At 44.6% G+C, this 17,953-nt stretch overlaps 1 protein-coding gene and 1 long non-coding RNA gene across 2 annotated transcripts in view; one reads left to right on the top strand and one right to left on the bottom strand.

Annotated features, from left to right (window-relative positions):
* The window catches only part of LOC124301224 (transcription factor AP-2-epsilon), a 205,393-nt gene that overhangs the window by 6,627 nt on the left and 180,813 nt on the right, over window positions 1-17,953 (top strand). Inside the window, exons 2-3 of the mRNA XM_046756018.1 lie at window positions 2,120-2,301; window positions 7,347-7,414. The gene's annotated coding sequence lies outside the window, so the exon portion shown is untranslated. The remainder of the gene's footprint in view (window positions 1-2,119; window positions 2,302-7,346; window positions 7,415-17,953) is intronic.
* LOC124301233 (uncharacterized) lies at window positions 6,409-7,308 on the bottom strand. The gene is made up of 3 exons (XR_006907431.1): window positions 7,223-7,308; window positions 6,908-7,013; window positions 6,409-6,698 (listed from the first exon to the last, which is right to left on the bottom strand). It is a non-coding gene; the product is annotated as an uncharacterized LOC124301233 (long non-coding RNA).

Here is a 17,953-nt window from a genome sequence, read left to right as displayed (position 1 = left end):
ATCGTTCGAAATTTCCATGTTTCGATAATTACTCGTCCCGCGAACGCCGGCCGCAAGCGTCATCTCATCGGAGATCAAAGGCGTCACTTGCACCTGTCCCACCTTCGCCAAACCCCTGCCACCCTCAAACCCCGTTGTCAACGGCCAGGTCGGCGATCAAGCGCACAGGGGGATTTATAGCTCGCTGTCATTTCATTAGATGTCCAACGAACGCGGCTCCGCGTTTAGGCTCCGAGCAAAACCTCCGGACGAGCTGCTCTCGAGAAGCTGCGGGACGATTCAATTAGGGAAAGTAGTTGTACACACCAAATGACTTAGTATTTCCAATTAGCTCCGCATACCTCGAAGTGATTTGAAATTACAAGCAGTTGTTCAAGGCTGGTAGCTTATACACGGGAATTATACGTCGTCTACCTACGGGTATTATCTGCCCGCCGGAGTGCCTATCGCCTGTAATACTTGGTTACTCTAAGTAGACGCTACTCGTGCAGAGGGTTTGCCTGTTGATTGGTATATACCAACTCTCATTACAATTTTATAAATCCGGGTACACGCTCCGACGCGTATCTCTTCGACGGTATCGAGCCCGGTATCGAGTGGAGATGAATGATCGCGTCGAATGACGACCGAGGATGACTCGCGACTCGTTATTTCATACATATTTCCACTTACTTGCGTACCCGTCGTCCCCTGGGTTGTCGATTATTGTAACAGGTTAATTATCGGTACCGGAGGCATTAACCTTTTCAACGTACTGTCATTCGTGAGGTCTGATCACCCCGAGGCTCCGATTCCCCTCTAAGACTCTCGTTGCCCAATTACGTAACTCCGAAATGGCTGTAAAAGCCGAAGCATTAACGAGCTCACCTAATTAACGATAGAAACCTGCCTTCCGAGTGCAATGAGCGTTTTTCCAACGTCCCCTCTTCCTCCCCGATTGACTTTTCGGCAGCCAACGAATGCCAGGAATCTCGGCACCGAGATCGAGAAAACGAGGGAGAGAACGAGAGGTGTGTTTTTGGGTGTCGATGACAGTGATTATCCCGAAACGTCGGATGTTTCGAACGCCCTGGAATAAAACCGGCCATGTGTAAGGTGCGCCGTGGCTCCGGTGTTCAGACACGTGGGCATTTCACCCAACATGGTCCCATACATGCGCGCATAGATTCGTCATCAGCTGTTGCGGTCTGCTATACGTAATAATAATGATCATTTCGTTGAGTGCATCGTATGGGGCCCGAGGGCCTGGACATAAGTCACCCAGGAACCCCCCAAGGGTCCCAGCATCCGACGAGGAACCCTAGAATTATCGCTAAACGTTAGCGACTAGACTCTATAGATCTATTGCGTATAAAATTCTAGGTTCTGAACGACGCGGCAGAGATTGTTGGATGCGAGGGTGGACCGGCAACCGGCGGTTCACCGAGCTGGACTATACGAACCAGCTAAATGTCGGACTCCACAACCTGCACCTGATTCTTCGGACCTAGAATTTTCTTCCATCAGTTTTATCGTCTTCTTTGGTCATACGCGACTCGAAACTGCTACTTGAATTTTCGAATTCTTTGCTGGGGTTCAGTCCAGTGGTCAGCTTTGTCTTGTCACGTTGTACACGTTGCATGCGTTGAAACTTACCCAGGTTCGCGTACGTACCACGTTCGTATAACGACGTATAATGTCACTGCATCGGACTCTGCCGAGTCTCGGTACAAAGGCAAAGCTTTGCCCAGGGCAGCTGTTGCCTGCCTCCATGCTTCCCTGGCAGCCTGCCCGCTTGCTCTGAATTACCTTGTTTCGAATACCAAGCGCCAGCGTTATGTATCTGTTTGTGATTTATGTTAATGACTCATTACCAGACCGTCAAAAGGATATAATACTCTATACGTTCAACGTATCCGCATTCATACTCTGTAGATGTGAGGTGTGCATGGGTGGGAACGCCTGTATAGTTTATGCAAAACATACCAGCAGGTGGACTCGGGCCGGACTGTGTAACTGGGATATCAAATTACCCACGAGAAACCTTCTTTTCCCTTAAATCGTTCATGTCTTATAAATGATTCTCCTTCCTCGACCAAACATCGATACTCACCGTCTTACGCTCTGAATTTTGTTGAAGCTCCGAAGGCCACGAGGGTATCGTGTAACGGAGAAAGAAACGGCGACTTCTAGGGGTACCAGCGAAGTTTTCGCTGAACGTCAAGATTGCTGCGACCACAATCAGTCAGGATGTCCTTCCCACTTACCGTTTTCATACGTTCTCTGCCAAGGATCCAGTTGTCCCAGCGTACACGCGCCTATGTAAGTATACATTTACTCGCGTCATTTGTAGCTCGGTTACAAAGGGGCCAATGTCTGATTGTTTTACGGTGAATTCATACAATGTGGATTTCACGAGGGTCGACCTGAGACTGTGGTCTAAATCAAAGGGCCTCAATTATGACCGACATTATCAGCATTACGACCCGGCTTGATGCGTTTTATAAAAGTACAATGGTCTCAAGGCACGGGGAGTCAAAACGTACTAGTTTACGGTATCGACCCGTTACCAATTCTTCCAATACGAAACGCTAGCAGGCGATGTTTTTTCCGACTGTCGGAAATGTGACGAGACGTCGCACGATGATTGCAATTGTACCCTGCGCCAGATCAAAGCCGGTGAATGCGAAAGCAGTCCGCATATCGAGCGGTGTATAAGTAGTGATCAATCACGCAAATCACCTGCGCAAAGTTCAAGTACATACTCCACCTTTACGCGTAGTGTGCGAATATAAAAGATCACGGGTTCGTGAAACGCTGACAAACTTGGTTCTGCAGGCACGATTAAGAGGACCAATGGAAAGACGACGTTGAATGTCGGACGGCCCACGCGAGAGGCGCGGTCTCCATCTTATTAATCCAAGTTTCTTGATCTTGGAATCTGAGGGTAATAATAACATCTCACAGGGTTTGAAGATCGCGCTTATGCTGCCTGCCGCTCGTCCTCTGGTGGTTTCTGCTGCTCACCCGTACCAACACACGAACTTGTAAACGTATATATACGCAGCCCGTCGCGTCTTGCTTTGTGGTGCAGCGACCCGTGTGATTACTAAACTCTGCTCAGTGCGCTCATGGTCCTTTCGCGAGGCTGCGTTCGCTTCACCAAGCAAAGCCAAAGTTGTTGCACGTTCGGGACTTTCCCAAGCACCACCGGAGTCAGTACCGAGCCCTGGGTAGACCGTAGAATCGGCGCAGACTCCGGGCTCCCGGAGTCAGGATCAAGCTTAACTCCGGTAATGGATCTCTCATAAACAGACGCGATTGCCAGAGCCTTTGTGTTATAATCACGAAGTTACAGAATAAATTGCACCGCGGTCTCAAAGCAATAGCGCGGATGGCTTTATACCTACGTATGTACCTATATTTAAGCGTTGCACGATAATAGTGCGGAGTTTCGACTTTGAGGGAAGTTGACGTCGTGCCACATCGACCGTTTCTTGAACTTTCGAATCGCCTTTCTTTGCCTTCGATTTATCGGCGTTGCGAAGCCGGAGAAAGAGAGTAAGAGAGTAACTAGCGAAAGAACGACCGTTGGAAAGGTTTTAAAATTTTCGGAGATACCACGGGTTTATATCCAGGCCAAAAAACAGGGCGAAGCACTCCCGAGTGCAACTTTTCCATCGGACTTTTGCCCAGAGGCTAAAAATCCGTCGAGAAGAGTTGGGGTTTCACTACTCGCTCGAATGCTGGGGTGCTCCTCGTTGACGAGCTACTTGCTGACGGCCCCGGGTCTGAGATTCGAACCAGCTGTCGAAAGCTTGCTTGCTGCTTTTTCCAGTCCCAGTCCTTGACTAACTCTGCAATCGTGTTAGACGTAGGTACACACGAAATACGATTGTCATTCGTTACTGAGATTCGTTCGGAATTGATCCCGCTCTTCGTTTACATCGGCGGATACTCACCGTCGGATTGAACCGTTACGCTGGAATCTACGTGTCCCTGTAACGGTTTACTTCGCTCAGTGTTGATTGACGGAGATCAACAGGAAGAGAGGCTAAATTCGACGTTACAAACAGTGTGAACCACCATGGAATTCGGCATAACAATGTTCATAGCGAGCGTAGAATCCATGCGTGGATGTTCGAAGCTGAACGACGCGACGTCCTTGTAGTCTCATTCCTGAGCGAGCATCAATCTTCGTCGTAGTCGCCGAAGGTCTCCTCCGGTCCTTCTCAAAACTAGGTATACACATCTCGTCTCCACGCCTCGTTCGTCCTGCCGAGTATAATTATTACGTATATTATGCACGGTGGTTAACTCCCACCAACAAATTGGTTCAAGTAAGTCAACGTATGCTAAACTTCCGTCAATTCTCGACTTTCCGACTATCCTACAGGTTGACGTATCGCTTTGCGACCTATGCCCTATCTCATCCTGCCACGGTCAAACTCGACGAGTTAATAACCAGCTAATTACTTCGGGGCCTTGCTTAGTGGATCCATGCTCCGGTGTAGGCCTCGTTGGCTATAGCACTACAAGCGTAGACTTAGCAAGTCTGCAACCATCAGGATCTTGTCGCGAAGCAGTCGTATGCGGAAAAGTTTTTCCTACTTGGTACATTTTTCAACACGGAAGTCCGTGAGTTTTGATATACTGACTTGGATTGGCTTCGTTGAAGCATTCCAAACGTGTTTCGCAGATTTTGAACTCACGTGAGGTTGATCGATAGATCTTGATTTTATTGACTCGCAATTTAATTATTTTTCCATTCAATACTGCCGGCGTCGCTATTCAAAAAAATTGATGCGAGTTTAGTATATAGTTTCGCCAATGGATTCAAGATCGTTTAAGGAACCTTCTTATCACTCTAGCCTTTCCACTGCGATAATACCTCATTGGAAAGTACAAATAATGGATAGCAATAACCGCTTGACGAGGCCCTGAAAGATGTAAGTTGCAAAATTGCACCACCATAACGCGCCGCGATTTTTCCTTACAATTATCGCGCTCCATCGTCTTTACTGCAACAGCATAAACGGCAATTCCAACAGTCACGTCGTTTCGCGTGTCGGCTCGGGAATCTATATGTTTATATAACACTAACGGGCGTCGAGGATGCAAAGGGTTGATGATCGTCGCAAGTGCAGGAGGTCACAGTCGTAAATACCGTAAGCATATTTCTCTCATTCCGCCTTGTGTTCTCATCTCGCGTGTATTTCTCTCTTATTCAAAATTACTCTCCGAGTCGATCCTTTCGCTCCAAGTTCTCTTCATCCTCGCCACAGTGCTAGGAGGGCATGACCATGGATGGTATCGGCACAGCCAGCGAGTCTATATCGCACTGGTGGTGTAAACGCAGATGTTTGTACAAGTATTAATACGCGGCAACATGCGTGAGCTGCACATACGTACGTACATGCCGGCGTGTAAAGGCGTGTGTGCACACGCACATATGACCGAGTACCCGTATACCTATAGACGTGTTTGCTTTGCACCGAGCTCATTAGGAGATGGGCCGGTCTGGCCTCTGTGGTGATTAACATGGTCGTTATGCCATGCTGGCAAGGCGGGGCATTAAAAATCCCCCCGTGATATATGCGCTGATATTTGTTTCGTTTGGTTTTCAATAAGTTATCTTAGGAACGGATTCATTGATTGCGTGAAAAATGACGCGTTCGTTACCGATTCCTTCGGCCGTGGCAGGGCTCCTATCCGCCTGTTTGTGCGAGGATGACGCCGTCGTCTAGAGACGTGAATACAGTGCGGCGCCTCCGAGGCTCGGGATTGTATATATACGTACCCGTCGGTGTATCTATGGATGTATGCATGTATACGTACCGTACATAGCCACCCGAGTAATAGTATTCAAGTATGTTAATACTTTAGAGAACCACAGATCATTTTCGGCTCTCCGCGCGCATGAATATTCACAAGATGTCGGTGATTATTATACACCGGCTCAAACTCTACCTTACACTGCCTAGTTATATTATGTATATGTATATATGTATACATATATACGTGCAGGCATCCACTATCTGCCAAAATTATCGCAAATTCTAGCTCGTAGCTACTTACACCGCATGAGGGGGGCTTGTCCTCCTTCTCTTCGTCGTCTTCCAACTTTCCAAAGATTCTGTTACATCTCTTGAGATATCGTACGGAATAGCACTCCGAATCCGAACTTGCTATTTATAAGCTGAAGGATATATTCCTGCGGTAATGAATTTCATCACTAAAATTATATCCCGAGATCGTCGAGTCGAACGCGAAGTAGGAAAAGAAATAGAAATATCATACGTGATACAGCTGCAGAAGTGACGGGGAATACTTGAAATGTTCTTTTATAGATATATATCGTTACACAAAATCGGAATAAAATCGTTCCGGTTCCCCGTAATGTATGTTTTATGTCGATATAGTATTTGATTCTCGAAATCTTGAATTGATCCTTTGCAAGTAAAATTTCCGGGGAGAGACACGTACAGTATTCATATACATATAAATACGGAGCGAACGGACCGGAATGGTGAATGTTTTTGAAATCGAATACGTCTCATGCGCCGAGATTGGGGCGGCAGGCAGGCAGGCAGGAGATCCCCAAGCCGAGAGCCTGATGCTGGTGCACCCCATGTATTTTTTACAAGTTTGCCCGGAAGGCAAGGTGAGACCCTCTCCGATCGCGTATAAGCTATACCTCGCGTAACCATAGTAAATCACTGTAATAAAGCGTAAAAATAGTGAACGCGAGTTGCCACATATGGCACGGTGAAATTAAGATTTACGTATAGTTTCGATTCCGATTTTTATTTATTTTCATTTTATTCATATCGCGGTCTTATTCATTCTTCGACACTTGCACGTCTGACGTATATGTGAAAATATCGAGCGTTGAATTTGTCTTTTAAACAACATAAAAGTTACGTACCGTGTCAGGGAAGCTCAATTTAAAGTATCCGCGCGGTGCACTTGACGTTTTTTCTTGCTTAATATTGTAACCAGGGAGGTTAACGTAGTTTTGCTGGGGATAAAAGCTGTAAAATGAGGATAAATAAAAAGTTTATACTTTTGAATTAATTACAAGAGTTGCCGAAAAAGAAATAAATACAGGTAGAAGGTGAAAACAAAAAATGAGATAGAGAGAGGAAAATAAAATGGAGTTGTGGGGGACATTTTTATTTAATGCCTGAACGGGGAGAGTTTAGCTAGGTACTTGTTATACATAGGTACGATATATACGTACGTATATATACTATCCACTTCAAAGCTGGTTATCTCGTCTTATTCTGAGCTCCCCGCCGGTTTTTTTTTTTTTTTTTCATAATTTTCTCTTCTTCTTTTTCCATCATACTTGTTATTTTTTTCAGTCCGTGACCAGCGCGCGACCGATGGAAGAAGAAAAGAAGGGAATAAGTTTTAAACCACGCCGAGCAGGGTAAGAAAAATGTTTTATTTTAATTAGTGGTGGGTGGTGGTTTGTATAAGGTCGACGAGAGAGGGGAGAAGATCTCTTCCTTTATTCTTTCCCCGGGAAGTAATGAACCTGTAAGACATATATCTAATCTGTAATTGGATTTTCCCTTGATTCTTTAATTGCGGCAGTTGTTCGTTATATTTTTTCAATTACCGTACAAATAGTCTTTTACTCGCCGTCAGGCAAAAGACCAAGAACCTTGTGTCGGCGTCGATATAATATAAACACGTCCCTCCACTATGCGATCGATCACCACGGTACAGGTAATATTCGAAAACGGAATTAGCATGTTTTTCACAACGAACGAGTTACGTGTAATGTTACGCTAATTAGCCAGTATACTAGCCGCAGTTTTCGCAAGTCGACGTTTTTAACCTCTTATTCGCAAAGATTACCACCGGAGAAAACTCTTCGTGTGCTCCATGGTGATCCGATTACGCGAATAAGACGGAATTCATACCGGCGATGAAAAAAAGCTAACGAAATGAAATAAAATAAAATGACCGAGGGTCGTATAGTTGGACTGTAAAAAAGACGCGCCGCTGGTAACGCCATCGGCTATCTCCTCTTGGGCGTTGAAGATTCTCCGAGTGGATAAAGTCGCGAAATTCGCCCGAGGGAATCGGAGAGAGATTTCGCTCGCCCTGTTCTTTTGCGCTGCGTTCACCACAGCCGAAAGAATTTTTTTTTTGCGGCCGAGGTGTGCCGGGATTCGTTTTAATCGCATAGTATATTTTCGCGTCGTGTTATATGCGGAGTGTGGGAAATGAAATCTGATTTTTCTTCCAACTTGGATGAAAATTAATGAATAAATTGAAATCAATTAGCACAATGGGGAATTCCGCGCGTTTTCTGGCTATATTACCTAGTGTGAAAACATACATCGGAATTTCGGCTTGCAAAAGAATCTCCGAATGCTAATTTTCGTTTTCCCAAGACGTATTCGGCCGACTATGTATCCGTATAATTCAAGAGAATTTGCGTAAAAAAGAACCGTCTAAATACGTGGGTCGCGTTGGGTTTCGACCGCTTTGAAATTGCAACGCTTTCGTCGACTCTGGGGCAACGGCGGAGACGAAGGAAAGGGAGCAGAAGAAGGAGACGAAGGAGAAGCGGAGGCGGAGGTTGAAAGGTCAACGGTGCCCGGGGCTCCGGGAATGTCGGAAAGCGCGTCAATTCGGTACTACGCTCCGCGTTCAGGATCGCGTGCTCTTAAACGTATCCAGCCGAATTGCGATCGTGATGTTATGCCTGGAATTTCAAGTATATACCTGAGATTAGCTGGACCGGAGGCTCCACGCTTCTATTCGTGGCTTAGATTTTGGATTTTAGAACATTCGGTTCTTCACGAGGCATGTGAATCCTCCGCTCACTAAAATGCAGGTGGCTCTTTTCTCTCGACGGAAGCAAATCCTGTACGTGTAATATACGGCGCAATTTCGCGAGGTTCCTTCGTTTTTCTCCATCTTCAGCGACATCTTTTATAAACTCTGAGAAAATTAAAACAAAAAATAAAATGCGAAAAATAGTAAATATGAAATTTGTCACGCGCGAGGCTTTCGGCGAAAGATTCTTGCTCTTTGAAAAAAATCAATTCGCAGAAGTACAGTGTATATAAAATTTCGTAGCCTTGGTTCCTTTCCCTTTTTCTCAAATTTTTTGGGTCAAAAACTCTTGCCTAGGTTTCGATTTTGGGAGCCTATTTTGTGACTAATCGAAGCCTCTGTAACTCGAAGATTATATTTTGCATCAGTCTCATGCCCCCAACTTTTGTCAAATGGTTCACAGTTGCGTTTAACGTAACCTAAATTACATTGAAGAAATAATTTCTTGGAATACAATAATTGAAAAATCGTGTAGCAATTTTTACAAAATAATTTCACTGCCCAAATATGATGTGAAAATCGCAACGATACTTTTCGTACTGCGATACAGCAGACGTTTTGATAGAAAGGAAATATCGAAAAACATTTTCGTTCCACGTGTAAGGTAATTTGAACAATTTCCTCTTCGTTCGTACCGTCGGAACAATTGTTGGATTGGATTTAATTTTGATTGTAAAAATTGAAAAAATACTTTGACCGAGTGTCGATAGTATCGAGTATCCAACGACGCGAGCGATCGGCGAATAAAAGTGAGTCTTTTAGAAAGGCGGAGGGTAACACAGACGTAAGGAACGTTTACGAGCGTTCGCAATGGCACGTGAAGTGCGCGCTAAGAGCGTATATAAACTCGATGTAAGGGTACATGTACATATTTCAGCATTACCAAAGGCGAATCTACACCGTATAACGGACGCGTGCAAAGTCGAGGATTTCCGTAAGCAGGTGGTAGAGGCTTCTCGTGCACGTACGTGCATCCACACAACGGCGCGAGCAACATGCGATTAATTTATGGACAGTGCCCCGGCTTTATTGCCGACTAAGAGATTGTAAATTACATCGGGCGACTTTAAGTCCGTTTTTCTTCCAACGAATATACCTACGCCACGGTAACCTTACAAGCCCTCCACGTATCTACCTTATGCACCAACCTTACGTGTCTCGAGGTGATCCTCGGATGCACTCCGCGGTCGAGCAAACCCGCGGATCCCGATCAAGTCAAACGAAACTCCGCCTTGTAACCACAGGTGGTTAACCGGGCGAAATCCGCGTTAGATCGGCCGCATCCCCGACTCGAAGCGGGGGGTGTAAACAATGACGGTATATATCCAGAAAGTAAGGGCGTCGGGCACTTGGCACGTAGGGACTCGCCTCCCGCGTCCAATTACCAACCTTGCCAACGCGACCCGCCGTCGTCATGGGGGGCCCTTAGACGCAATTGCGTTTTGTTCCCTCCTTTCCCCATTCGCATTGTTACTCAGCGTGATTGGAACCATTGTTTTTGCCTCTCGTTATTATTATTTTTTCGAACAGCTGAGAGATCCTTCAGTGCCAAATCGGCCGCTTCGTTTTTACCTCCGCATCACGTTTGTCATCTTATCTATTGTATAGGTATATTCGATCTTACGCCGTGTCACGTGATCGTTGTTGCAATGAATTTTTTCTTCATTTTTCTACCCCCGTATCGGAGGTGTGTATCCTGACCGATAAATTCGGTGCAACAACTTGGTACTTGCAAAATTACTATTTATTTATTTTTTTGTACAATAATAACACTTTTTGAATTTTTAAAAGTGAGGCGAGTCGAAATATAATTTGAAAATTCTGTTTCTTGCGTGGGAGGTGCAATTTTCTTTGCACACTCGTGCAGAATATTCGAAAGCTGTTTTCCCAAGTCGAGTACGTATAAAATGACAGTTTTTTTTTTTTTTTTTTGCCAAATTTTAGCTTAAGGACAACAGCATCGAAATTCGTCACACGAGTCACGCTCGATTGCACATACAAACAAGGTATTCCGATGATGGGCAGTCGGGTGCGGTTCGATCAGCGTCGTCTCTCTCCACTCCGCATGGATTTTTAACCACGATGAAAAATATGCGAATATCCGGGAACACGCGGAACAGATCGTTAGAGGTGGAGTTTTCCTGTCCGTTGCAGCGCAAGCCTGCCCATCATTTCAAAGGCCTGACGTTTTCAATATTTCAAATCTAAAACCTGAATGTTTTCAACCCTCGATATAAACCGTATTGTATAAAACTCGACGAAGTGTGCTCGAGGATGAAGATGAAATATCGAGAAAGAAAAGAAAAGAAGTTGGAGCAAAAATGATGCGAGGTTTATGCGGTGCTCGGAAAGTCGAAGAATTTCTATAAAACGTGAATAATGGCTACACTCGGAAGAACTGTAGTTTCACGGGGGAAAGAATCACGAGAAATAAATACCAAAGTCGTTCGAAATTAATTCATGCAACGATAACTGGCACTTAATTTCTAAAGTACAGTGATAAAATTTTCCGTAGGATAATAACAAGCGCAGTTGCAACGACGAGGTTGCATTCGAGAGCGAAACGATGCTCACCGTTTCTTTCTCATCGTAACGCGCGTTTTATGGCAAAATTAGTATAGTAAAACCGTTTACAATTCGGCAAATGTAACTCGGACCGTAGGATATATTTAGTTTTCTATTTTCCCAGCGCGAGTGTAAACCCGTACTCAATTCTGTTGAGTATACACGGGCCGGTCTGTAAAAAGCGAAACCATAAAGGATAAATACACAGTGGCAAGGTTCATGATCACCCCGGAAGAAGAGGAAATAGAAAAGGAACGAGGAGGAAGTGAGAAGAGAAGAAAAAAGCTAGCGAGAGTGCAAGAAAAATGAGAAGACTCGCTCGTAGCCGAAAACTGTGCGGTATGGAACCCCTGCCGTCACAATTCCCGCCTAGCCTCGGGCCAAATAGTATAATATACTTTCTCGCGGAATAGAGATCCTTTGACAAAATCGTCCTGTGGGACCTTCGGGGACCGGCATGATCCACTACGCGGTCACCAGGAAATGACTCAACTACGTTAGGATATCGCGTTATCGTCGCGTCGTTTTCCCTCTCCCAAGAAAGACAAACCAACCCTCGTTTCGCCCCGAAATTCTGCCGCGCCGAAGCGCCTTTCTCCGTCAGCAGAGTGTCGGGATCACGTTCCCTCGATTCTCGGGAACAAATTCAAAAAACAAAGAATTTTTTCCCGCACATTATATACCGTAAGAATCGAGGATCAAGCTCGATTTGAAAAACCGTTGGCTTAACTGGTAGTCGGAATGTTCGGTGAAACTTTCTTTGAGAATTAAGGTACGTCATCTATAACCAATAAAGACATAAAAAGCCTTGTCCACACGTAATTTAGAGTTCTTAGCTCGCAGTAGGTGGTGGCTACCTCCCGCGGTCTCGAAGGATCGTCAACACCTCACGCCACACCACCGACGCATATCTCTCTCTCCTTACCACTCTCCATTTCGAGATTTCATCTCGATCCTCTCCCATCATGCACGTGGGCTCGCATGTTCCTCGTTTTTCAGTTCATGTATTCAATTTTGTGCAACGAGATTAACCTGCGGACATATTCCATTATATATCTTACGGAAGATTGTCCTGCAAGCTCGTAAGCTTGGACTTAAATTTGCAGTACAATCTGTGTAGGTAATATTTTTTGTCAACGTCGAGAAAAATGTGTTAAGATTACTTCGACTTCTTTTAATTTTCATCGTTTTCGTTTGAAGCATACGTTGGAAAAAAATGGGACACTGCAATTTATTTCACGCTCATCATTTGAACGTAAGTTAGTCGTGTAAATTTGACACTTTTCGTCGAGCCATTGCCGAGACCATCGTGACAGTTTCTCGGGAAGAACAGATCGACATTTTTCGAAAGACCTATTTTTTTCGAATAAAAGATATGTGAAAATGTCGAGGTTGATCGAAGTTAGGAAAATTCATCAACGACCGAAGCCAATGCTTATCCTGTATCGCCATACGGGATAAAAATTACTAAAATATAAATTGAAACGCATCGGCGCATCTGGATATCTTCACGAAGTACCGAGGAATTATTCGCCTGCGTGTTTGAGTAACATTCTTTGCACACGCGATTATAAAGCGCGAGCGTTGGCAATACAAGACGCGTCGAGCAACGAGTTGACCATTACTTTCAATTTATGTCCCGTGTGATCTTCGCAGGTCCGCAAACTTGAGGGACCCCCAGCTGATGCAGGATGGTGCGGTTAAGCTCCGCGGCTAGCGCAAGCTTCACATAAATTAGCCAACCGTTTGGTAAAACCGCATATCTCCGACCGTGTACCGGACGCCTATTCTCCCTCGCCCCTCTCGCCTTTCGGATATAACCGACTCACTCGCTCATGAAGACGTTTAGGGACCACGAGGACGCGTGGACCGGATGTCCTGCTGAGCGGTCCATGTTTAAGGGTTAAAACGAGGATGAAATACTGGTGAATATTATTCTGGTTCAATTTGTTTCATCGCGTCCTCGACGTCCCCCTTAACCTTTAATCGTACTTCACTTCTCTCGATCATATCCTCTTTTTGCTCTCTCTAGCGTTGAAGCATCTTTCGGTTCACTCGGACGGTGTGAAAAGCAAAAATTTTCGGCATTACCGGCCGCTGGAACAATTCGTCTATAAATTACAACGAAATTGACACGTTTCTCAATTAGATTCTACATTTTTGTTCGAAATCGAGTGCCTTGCGCGTATGTCGTCCTTCGAAATAGTCCTTGTGCCGAAAATGGACAACGAAACGTTCAAGTAGTTGACCCTTTTTTGAAAACTTGTCTCAAGATCTCGAACCGGGATAAATTATTTGATCAAGTTTGTCCGAAAGGTTGTACAAGCGACGAGTGCGTCAAACGGACGTCTCGGTTCGCAACAATACGGCACGAAAGGCCACGGATTGGTGGATATCGCATAGACCGTTGCCCTGCACCTACTAATCTCCTTTGTAACCGGGATCCGGCGCTATCCGGGACCTACAGTAGCGAGTTGCGAAGGGGCCGAGGGGCGGGAGGGGGTCGGTTTCTGTGCCAACCCGGCTCGTAGGCCTTGTCCAAAGCGGCGTAGTGCAGGGTGGTGGGTACCTACCGCCTTCCTATACCCACCTACCTATACACACACCCTGCACACGAGATCGAAGCGAATTTCGAAAATGTATGCGCACACGTCCCGATTCACAAGGAGGGTTGTAAACCTCGCCTTGGGCTAAGAGTTCGGTAGTAAAGGAGGGACGATGTCGGGAGAGAGAGAGAGAGAGGGAGAGGGGGAGATACGCCCTATTCTCCACTAAATTTCACCCTGCGTATCCACCGCATAGGCGTGCCCCTCGAATTTCCGAGACCCTTCTTGGCCCTGCGTGTGTGACACGTGCGTGTGCGGGTCTTTGTCTGTAGACCAGATCCATGAACGAGCAGTGACCCACGAAACCGACATATTGGCATTGTTTGAGATAGGAGGAAAATTTTTCAGTGGGGTCTTTACAGGCCCTCCTCGATCCTCCCCGTATGTAAAATGCTGCAGGGTGGCAGGTCGCGGCTCGCGGACGCCTCGTCACGAACTGTTTTATCGCAACCGGGCTGCCATGCAGGCTAAAAATATAACAACGTTCGTCAATTGATGTAAATTCGCGTACCTTGGAACGTGACGGAGACATAAGCGAAAAGAAATAAAGAAGAAAGAGAAAAACTCGTTTTCCGCGGCAAGCTGCTTTCGTACATTCCGTGAAAAATGGCGTAAAATTTTTTGTTTCTTTAAATTAAAATTCTATCGAGTGCGTAATATACAAGCGCGTATTTCACATTATCTGATAGTTTGGCGGGCAATGGTGCAGGGTACGATGGGCGCCCGGGTTCGACCTCTCGGACTTTGGAATGTAGCGTGCGTGCCGCCCACGCCGCACACGCACCGGGCACACGCACGAGCACACTCGCCACAAATTAAACTCACGCACAGCCTGCGGCGTCGTACCAACTAATGAGAGACGCGAGCCTCTCCCCGATGATAAACTAAAACCACTATACGGATAGAATCCTGTAAGAGCGTACATGTGTGGATTAATATGTATATCCTGAACTACGTGCTACGATTTTACGCACATTTCGTACACGGGAGGCGGAGACAACGACGGTTGCGCATTGTTAAACTTTTGGGTAATTATCTTTGTCTCTTTGTCGATTTGTCAAAATCATTTTTGGAAGAACCGGAATATCGAATTTTTAATAGACGTGAAAATCTTATTTGTAGAATTTAAACATGTGGAAAGTACAAGTGTAGAGAATTGAAAATATTGAAAGCAGAAATACGGAAAGACGGAATATTGAAAGGTGAAAACGTAGAACGGCTGAATCGAGTATCTCTGCAGAGGATTCTATATTATCGAGAGAGATTCTGATGGTTCTAGAATTCGGCGTTCTATGTTTTCACCTTTATATGCTTTTACTTCTCTATATTTCGACTTTGAACGTTTCAAAATTCTATAAATTAAGTCTCCGCTTCTGTAAGAATTCGATATTATATCGGCACTTGGATTTATTGATCTTTCTTCATTTTTACCCGTCCCCATTTTTTGGCAAATTAAATTTCGGTTCTTATATTCGTTTCATTGTTTTGCGGTTAGGCGGTGTCAACAATGCCAGAAATCCGAAGAATAAAAACTACATACAATGTACACTTGGTTTCTTGTCCATTAACCTGTTGAAATAATCGAAGATGGTGCCTACCCTTGAAAATCACATTTTTCCTACATACTTGAATAATTTTGCAATTCACGGAGAACTTTTTCATTTCCATATCGACAAAACAACTTCATCCACTCAAAGCGTTCTTATTACCCTAAAACATGGAAAATAATGTCTCATTCGCTATAAATCATACAATGATCACAATTTTGAATAAAAACTGAATCATTTTTTTATTTTTATTTCGTGTTTTACACTCTAATTTTAATGCACGTAACCGCAATTCAGAAGGATTCGCTTAAAAGTGAAGAAAACGTGTAAAAAATCGCAATTCAATAGTGAACCGATGAAATTACCAGAAAAAAAGGATGTTGACGGTTCTGTATTCATTGGTTTCGCCGTCGTTGTTCGGATTCTCGGCAGTACGGATTCAAGTAATACGAAATCGCGGAAAGGTTATATTATTTTCAGCAAAAGGGAGCATGCAGCACGGGCGATTCAAACGACATCGAAACGATAAACGAGAAGATGCGTGTAAAGGTATAACGATACGAGCGTAGGGCAGGAACGCGGAGGTTTAGAATCGAGGAAAGGTAATATAGTGCAGCGTATAGCAATAATATCGTAAGGCATGTTTCTTGCGGCGGCGCATGGTTAGGTACTTGGGCATAAATTTTGAACGCCGATTTCCGAGCTTGTTCCCGCTGTGGGTGTCCGCCGGGGCTGCTCGACAAGTTTGAAACTAATGTTTTATCACGAAACGAACGAATTAAGAGCTGTATTACAGAGATAATATATCCCCGACGTCCGAGAGCGGTCATGCGGCCGTTTTTTTTTTCTTAGAGTGGTATTTTTATGGGAGGAATACATGGTTTTACGCTGCTTTATGCCCGTTCAAATGCTCGATTAACACGCTACGTCGCCGCTGCTGCTGCCGTTGCTGCTGCTGATGCTGACCCAGGCCTTGGGTTTATTCACGCCAACCTGCTGCGACTCAAGGTTCATCTTATACGCTCGTTAGCGTAGACTCGCTTCGCAATTTCTTTTAAAAATTATTCCTCACTTGCGCGTCATCTCCGTGTGGAATATTACAGTCCCCGAGTCGATTTACTCGTCGATTCTCGATCAAGACACCGCACCAGCAGAATTACCCCGCATTCCGAAATACGCGACGAGGGTCTCGATGTACAGAAATCTGGGGAATCGATACGCCCGTTTCGCATATCAGGGTAAAAAGTATTTTTTTTCTCCACCCTCTTGGAAAGTTCCTTTCGTCAACTTCAAAGACTCAAGGATATTCGTGGAACCTTTGGCAAAATTTCGGCGAATTTCACACGTTGTACATACGTACATGTGTCAGATTTAGAATGCAGAGATCAGATATGAAAAGAGTACATATGTATCGCATATATATATATATATATATATATATATATGTATTATACACGTACAGGTATACGTAAATGCACGAGTTTTGATATTTCGTGAGAAATTTGGCACGACTCGTGTCTGAAAACGTAAATCAGTTATGCAAATACAGTTTACAACGCGGTTCCTGCTGCAGACGGCGTGTACGCTTTCAAATTTCTGCATTGTTTCAACTTCTCGGTTTCGTATATTGTACATAATCGTGTGAAAAAAAAGAAAAAAACAAGGGGCACGCACACGGTTACGATAAAAATGAAAAAAAAAAAAAAAATACAAAAATACAAAAATGAACGACATGACGTGAAAAAATAAATTTCACGACAGCGTCTTTTATATGATGAAAAAATTCAGCTCTTATTCGAGAAAATTAACCCGCCCTGGGCGATTCCGCGAATGGATTTGTGCAAGGGCATAACCAGTGGCATATACACGCGTCGTTTGTACGTACAACGGATTCTTCTTTATTTATTTATTTTTTTTTATTTTTTACATGTACGTATGTACGTATGTATGCAGAGTATACGGGTGACGGGATTCTCCGAATTCATTATGATTTTGGAAGAGGGACTTTCCAACTATCAACTCCTGCCTTGATCGACTTGCAGGGTTGTTGTATGCTTTCGCATTGTATCGCGGTAAGGACGATTCCTTACATCGTACCAACCATCCCTAGCCTGAAGCATTATCCTAACTTTGGTCGGGTGTATTATATACTTAAAGCGAAAGTCCAAACAACTTTGATGATCGAATAACGCCGGAGATTTCTTGGCCGAAATTGCGACGCCGCGCGGGAATAAAAAATGGGGATGAAAAGGTGAAAGGAAAAAAAAAAAAAAAAAAAACTTTAACAAGTATCTGTCGTTCGATTTTCTCGTCGAACAATCGATCCTCGGGCCAATATTTCACTCGTGTATACGCTTCCACATAATGTGCAATATGCTTCGGTGTGTGTGTGTGTGT

Source organism: Neodiprion virginianus, chromosome 3 (assembly GCF_021901495.1).
Source record: "Neodiprion virginianus isolate iyNeoVirg1 chromosome 3, iyNeoVirg1.1, whole genome shotgun sequence".
In the NCBI taxonomy this organism is placed as follows: domain Eukaryota; kingdom Metazoa; phylum Arthropoda; class Insecta; order Hymenoptera; family Diprionidae; genus Neodiprion; species Neodiprion virginianus.
Note: the sequence above shows the minus strand (reverse complement) of the source record. Positions and strands in the feature narration are given on the sequence as shown.